Consider the following 7,412-nt stretch of genomic DNA (forward strand, 5'->3'; position numbering starts at 1 on the left):
GTGCTAGAGTAAATCAGAGCAAATGTGTGGAACCAGATTTAAAACACAGGGCCTTGTTACTAAGGAAGTTCAGGAAACGGCATATAGGGTGGTGGCTGTGTTTGGGAGCAGCCCTGGCATCCATCGTCCTCCTTCCTGCCGCTGTATAGGCGTGTGTTAATGTTGGGTAGGGGAGCGCAGGTTCAGAGTTTATTTCAGGCAATAAATATTTAAGTATGCTGCTGTATTTCTTGCACGTTTTTACAATGGACGCATTCACACACGCGGCATCGCCACCGCCGAGCGCAACATCACCGGCTGAAAATGTTTCTGGGTTTTTTCAGTTTTTAACATCTTGTCAAATTATAATACGCAGTTTTGCTTTATTAATCATTTAACTGTGCCATAAATACTATCCTGATACAGCATGACCCAATGCCTTTCTTGTTTAAACACTGTTGTGCTGCCAAATGTTTAATAGACTTTCTGTGGTCCTCATTATGAAATTTGGTGACATCACAAAGGGTTTACTAGACAGATGATTTAGTTGCTGTCAGTTACTCAATCTATGTCAGCAGAACACATTCATTGTACATGAGCTGCAGAAAACTTCCTAAACTGCAAACAGGAAGAGTGTTAGATGATGCAGCTCTCTGTGGTTCTGTGTCACACTCTCTCCATTCAAAACCAGTGACGTTGTCAGTAGATGCACAGTGCGTTAGATCTGACCTGTCAAGAGTTTGTGAAATAACACTTACAACTGTTCTCTGTGTTTTTTGTGTAACTTTTATCATTTCATAATCTCTGCTGAAGCATGTCCATCACTGACTGACAAAACATGTTTTGAGTGACTGAAAGGCAGGATTAGCAGCATGAACTGAGTCATCACACACATCGTGAGGTCAACTGCTGTGCAGAGCATCACCTGAGGGGCTTCCGGAAGCTCCACAACATTAAGGCGATCACAATGTCAAACGTAAGACACAGGGACGTCCATTCAAGAGGGGGGCGTCCGGCTGTGATGGGTCCATGCACTGAAAAGCCCAAAGCTACATATAAAGACTTAATCAAAGACTTTATCAAAGTGTCAGAGCAAAACATTAAGACTGAACAACCCCCACACTAATAGAAAACTGCTGAACGGAAAGAACACGCAGTGCTACACATGACCTCGCTGGCTTTGTCAGAAACTTGTTGCTTCGAAGTCATGAATGCTCATCATTCTTAAACACACTTGTTTGGTTTCATGTTATTCACCATCTCATGCTGAAATCGCCATCACGGGGCGTCGCCTGTCGAGTCTCGTGAGCAAAGTGGACGAAATTGCGGCCCCACCTTTTCAAACGTCTTCACAAGTCGAAGTCTTTTGAGTTGAACTTTAGATTTTATTCATTCGACATGCCTGAACTGATGTTTCTCATTTGCTCTGATGGTGCAGATGAAAAACAAATTGCTGGCTGTGCTGAGCTCTCAGGCGCCAAGGTTTGGTGAGGCAGCGCTTTAAAACTCTGGCAATGTTCAGGTCTTGTGGTTCTGATTAAAGCCACTCTCCTCTCCACAAAACGGCCACCACATCGATTTATGTCAGCACTCGTTTGGAGCTAGTAAATCAGTCGGGCCTTAATATTTTTATACTTACTAATTACATGTAATTGATATGGATTCAACAATGATCCTGACATGACATTTGACTCTGTTTACCTTTAATGATTATTTCATCCTATAAAACGTGAGCTTAACTGTTAAACTGGCGCTCGTTTCTGGGAAAGAAAAGAACTGGAAGTGTGAAAGAATTCGTGACACAATCCTCCATCCTCCATTTGCTGCAAAACATGTTTTCATGTCTATATTTCAGCAATTGACATGTTCCTTCTGTCTCTACTACAGTTGCAGTAGTTGCACATGTTCGCACAGCTTCCTCATCTCTGATGATGAGAATTTTAACCGCTAGCTCAAAGGCAGAAATGAAGTTTATTATTGTACTCACTTGTTTTAAAAATACATCTGACTCCCACAGATACAAGAGGACAATCTGTGGGGTGAGTGAGTACAATTTCTTAGGACGCATGACGTTTTATTGTCATTCTGTGTGAAACCACCATTGTGGCCGACACTCTAGAGGAAAATAAAGCCTGCATAAAAACGAGTCCCGAGAAAACTCCACGGCGCCCTGAGGAAAACTCCTCAGACTCCTCGTCTGTCGTTTGATCTGACTTAACTGCGGGCTGATTTTGAAATGCAGCTACACAATGACCGTGTCCAGGCACGGTTTCATGTCCAGAGTCGAGGGACGAGGGCAGCTTTAGTGCACCCTGCAGACTCGGATGGGATTTCCCCGTAGCTTGTAATAGCCTCCATCCTGTCAGGCTCCTTGACATACTGTATTCCATTAGCTGAACGGGGACCGTCGGCCCGTTCTTCCGATCTGTATGCACCAAATAAGAATATGGTTTAATGTGAGTGTAAGTGTCTTCGGTTTGACAGTATAAAACATTGTTTACGTCGCCTCCGTAGACTATACAGAAACTAGACACCGTCTATCTGCATGAAGGACTTAAAGGAAATTGGCCAAAACACTTAAATTACCCCCAAGGTCACAGAGGGCAAATACAAAACAGCTTTAACTGTACGTCTGTTTTGAATGTTACTCCTGAAAAGCTGCCAGCGTTGGTGATGGAGCCAAATGGTGCGTCTCTCATTTTTTAACTTTGTTTACACACCGCCAGCGTTTCCAGCTTCCTTATCTATACTGTAACCTGGCTCCCTCGCTATGTAGCCGCTGAACTTGCAACATGCAGCATATTTGCTTATGCAAGTGTGCATATGTACTCTAAATGTGACTATTTTTCATGCAAAGGCTTCCAAGGATGATAAAGTGAATCCTCCCAATCTGTCTTCTGAAAACATGGCCTCGGGTAAAGGCAGCCGCGTTTAGAGGAAACACACTGTACAGTGACTATAAAATGACCATAAAAGCAATTTTAATTTGAACATCTGTTTTGTATAAACTAGAGCATACAGTAAAACCATTCACGTCCAAATCAAGTGTTTGGGTGCAAGGCATGCGTCTGAATACAGAGAGGGATGCAGGGACAGATGTGACCAGGCTTTGGTTTTCGTTGAGGTCCTGATGGAAGCGAAGGTGTTGAAACTTCATTTAGATGAAGCAGAAGGAATCGGTGTCAAAATGTGTCATAATGGAGCAATGAGGAATCAGTGAAGTAATGTCACAAAGGGGAATGACTTTATTACAGCACTTAAGTGTGTTTTGATAGATTTTGAATTACTCAACATAGTGTTAGTGTAGTCCAGCTGATACAGACTGGAGAAAAACAATACCTGCCTCGCCTCCCATCTCATGACCTCAGCGCTAACATGTATTTCCCCTCCTCTTCATCGCGCCTGGCAGCTATCCCTCATACTGTAAAGCCTGCTCTCTGTTTTAATCATTACTCTGGGAGGAACCAAAGCTGCAGCTCTTGGCTGGGTTCCAACCCATTATTTGCTGCCTGCCCGCTGCATTGTTCTGTTCACAGGGGTCTGGTGTTATGAACTAGGAATAAAGGTATTGAGGTCAGTTTGTCAGATTAGTTGTAGAAATGAATAATGAATAATGAACAATTTAGGAAAGATAATTTGACCTGCATTGACAATTGTGATCTATCTATAGGCCTTACTGTTCAGTAGATGTTCTTACTTTACATTTCCAAGCTTTTGCTTCAGTTAAGGTCAGACCAACATAATGAAAAAGATCTTCCACAACAAAAGAGAAGATCATGATGGAATAGACTCTCGGGGCTCCACACGTCTTCGATTTCAGGATAAATCCCCCAACTTGCTAGAAAGTTGCACTCGCTGCCAATTGGTGATGACAGTGATGATTTTAAGCCTGCTTTGGATCTGACGTGAACATTTTTCCCATGTCCAGATCATCTCTAGATGTGGTTTCCCTCGAGAAAGAGGGAATCCATTTCTAAGAGAGGGGCCCGTTAAATTCAGATGTTCTCGTTATAGCCGCGGTCAGTGTCACCACCATCCAGAGATGGACTCAGATGTGGGAGTTGAGATTAATAGGAAACGCTCCGTTCCGTTTCCATCTGAGCTCTGCTCTCAAGACCACAGAGCACATGTGCCTTTGGGGAACGTTAAGGAAGGCCACGATGGGTCTGTCAAAAGATGTGTATGGAGTCAAATTAGGGTGAGATTAGATTTGTGCGTGCGTAAATTGATTTGTGCGTGCACAATCAATTCTGTGCGTGTGTAAACCGATCAGTGTGTGAACAAACCAATCTGTGCGTGCGTAAACCAATTTGTACCTGTAGATCAAAAGAAATAAATGAAGTTTTCTGCTCGTGTCTGTGGTATCTGTGACATGTTGAGAGAAGGATCACACAGAATCACGTAATGGTAGCATTACTGGAACATACCCACCTTCACTCCAACTGTGTCATAACATAGCATGACATTGCTAATAGCCTGTCAGCTAACAAGCTACATTAATGTATGATAGAAACACCAGTTTACTGTTAACGCAACTGCATCACCTCCGCAAATCGGTAGCGTTACACTTCATACACATAAATATGAGCCGGTATGTCTGTCTGATCATTAAATATAATTGAAGTCACCAGTCAGTGGACTAGCTTGTTGCTGCTTGTGGAGCTTTTAGGAGCTGCTGTGCCACGTAAAAGGACTGCGACAACTTCCTTGTTCATTAGCCAATCAGAGCATGGAGCCAAATTAATTATTTTACTTGTAAATTTAGCCACGATTTGTGCGTAATTTTAACGCCCCAATTTATATATTTAAGCATGGTATAGCCCCACTAAGTCTACAAGTACAAATCTGGTTACGCACGCACAGATCGGTTTACGCATGCATCTAGTTACGCACGCACAGAACGGTTTACATGCGCACAAATCTAATCTGACCCTAATTTGACTCCATAGATGAGGAGCAGCATCCGTCTTACTGGCAGCTCTAAGCATACAGTAGATGGAAAGACTGAATCCAGTGTAACTCATTGCATTGCTTACACAACAAATTTAACCTTTAATCCTGATCTTACAATGTAAAAGTTTAATGTGCAACATTAGAATCTAAATTCATTTTAAAGTGTGCAGGCAAAACTAAGGGAGGCATCCTTTTGAGGTTATAAGTGTTCTCCTAATTGTTTGCAGATAGGTGATTTGTGTGCAGGCCTCAAAGCAAGAGCTTAACACAACTTGTAACATTTAGAGATTCCCAGGTGAGGAAAGTTAATCATTTAAATAAACTCTGGGCAATTAGCATTTTTAAAGTCTTGCTGGGCCACGTTTAACAGAACCACCCCCGATGCAACAGTTGTTTCCACATGTTTTAAGGTTAGTGCCCTCCCACTTGCAGACTTACATAATTTATTTTAAATAAACACATGTTCTGTAGAGACATCAACCTGCATTGGAATATTTGATATTTGCTGATACTATGGTTTAAATGTTGAATCCCCCCCCCCCCTAAAAAGACAGATTGAATCACTTTTGCCATATTGTCCAAAGATTTAATGATTTAAAAATACCACAAGCTTCTTCTGTAATATTCAATAAGGTTTGTAATAAAAAAACTAAGACTGGTTGTGTTTAAATGTTATTAACACACGTCAACGATTTTACAAGTCCAGTTGGATCTCACTGATACCTGAAGCAACAGGTCGGCACTGACACAGGCCCTTGATTTGTTTAATGCAGGGTTGCTCAGTCTGAACGTCTCCTAACAGACACTCATGGCACCTGACGGCAGGTTCACACCTGCAGATAAATAGATGGTGGAGGGCAAAATTTCCCCCCCAGACCCAAAACAGCCAGCAGCTTGCACCCTGTAACCGTACAGGCCATCATCTTGAATAGAGTAAACCTCCCACACACACAAAAAGATTAAAGGTTTAAAAAGGTCTATAGAATAGCTTTATTGAGGTAATTGAAGGGTTGAGTCGAGTAAAAATTACAGGACAACTGCTGCACAGTAAGTACAAGATACTGGAGCTACTGCAGTTTTATGTGAAGAAAAATGAAAACACTGAAGCTGAATCTCTGACAAAGGGAAGGACTATGTCGCTCCACTGATCCTTTAAATCCAGATTATGTTGCTGATAATGTTCTGTGTTCTGTCTTAAATCAGGAGAGAACAAAGCTCAAATTAGTCATCCAGCAAAGCTTATCAGATGCTTTAAACACTTTTTTCGTGCACAACTTTATGCCAGGATTTCCATTCTATGTATCATCTATGCCGGAGTGCATCCCTACATGTGGAACCAATCCGGCGTGAGTTAATGACTTTCGCAGGTGCTTGGAGCCGTTGCGTGCTACACTGCAGTCGGGACCAGAGAGCAGATAACTGCAGTTTGCCTGAGGTAACTGTAGCCTGCATTGTTACTAAGGGCACACGCATATTAGGTTTCATGTTTACCTTTGATTTCATTTTGCTATGATTAGATGTTTTCTCTCAACTCAGATTTCCAACAAAACTAAATTTCATGCATTTGATATTTTTATTGGAGTCCAAATTAGATATATTTGTATGTAATATTAACAAAAATATGGTTTCAAATAGAAATAACAATGTGCACGTCTGTGGAAACTGTGAGATGTGCATGTTCAAGTAACAAACTACTGCTGATGTGTCAATTTTCTGCCGGAGATGTGTGCATTACAACACAGCTGTTTAAAGGTCATTGCAAAATGAACTGGATAGTCTTGGGAAAGAACGGTTAGGAATAAGGGGAAAATCAAATATTCTGTGAATGAGTCACAGCTGAAAAAGCGTGTGGGTGTGTGTCTGTGGCGGGTGGAGGGGGGCACCGTGAGGATCACTGGGGCCTTCTGGACCTGCCAGCACACCAAGAATAAAACGTCTTGGCTGTAAGTGCGCATTTGCTTGTTTGCTGCATCCACGTTGTAGACAACACCAAAGCCAAATTAGTAACAATTCATGAAACACACTTTTTGTATGTTGCAATTTTGCTTGTATTGGAATGAAACCCCAGTCCAGCTGTGGTTCGGCGTCATCTAGCTGAATCACTGGTCAACCAGATGTTTGATGGGAGCAACACCGTGTGCATGTACGGTATTCGCAAGCATTTAAAGTTAGTTTCACCAGAAGTTGACGTGTGTTCATAGAACAGGAAACAAAATTAGCGTAGACGTTCACTTTTAATCTGATGACAACATTTTATGGATCTCTGTCGACCATAACTCACAGCTGTTTGCTTGTCCGCTCACCTGGGTGTTGAGCTGTAGCAAGAAAATTGTGAAGAATGCAATAAAAACGCTGGTCGACGCTTACACGAACCAGTTCACTTGCGTGACGTGTGAGTCAGATATAATGAAATTATCACGGCGGTCCCACAGGAGGCTTGTGCCAAATTTGACGAGGCGTTCCGCTAATAAGTCTTTCGA

This window comes from Betta splendens, chromosome 14 (genome assembly GCF_900634795.4).
Source record: "Betta splendens chromosome 14, fBetSpl5.4, whole genome shotgun sequence".
Taxonomy (NCBI): domain Eukaryota; kingdom Metazoa; phylum Chordata; class Actinopteri; order Anabantiformes; family Osphronemidae; genus Betta; species Betta splendens.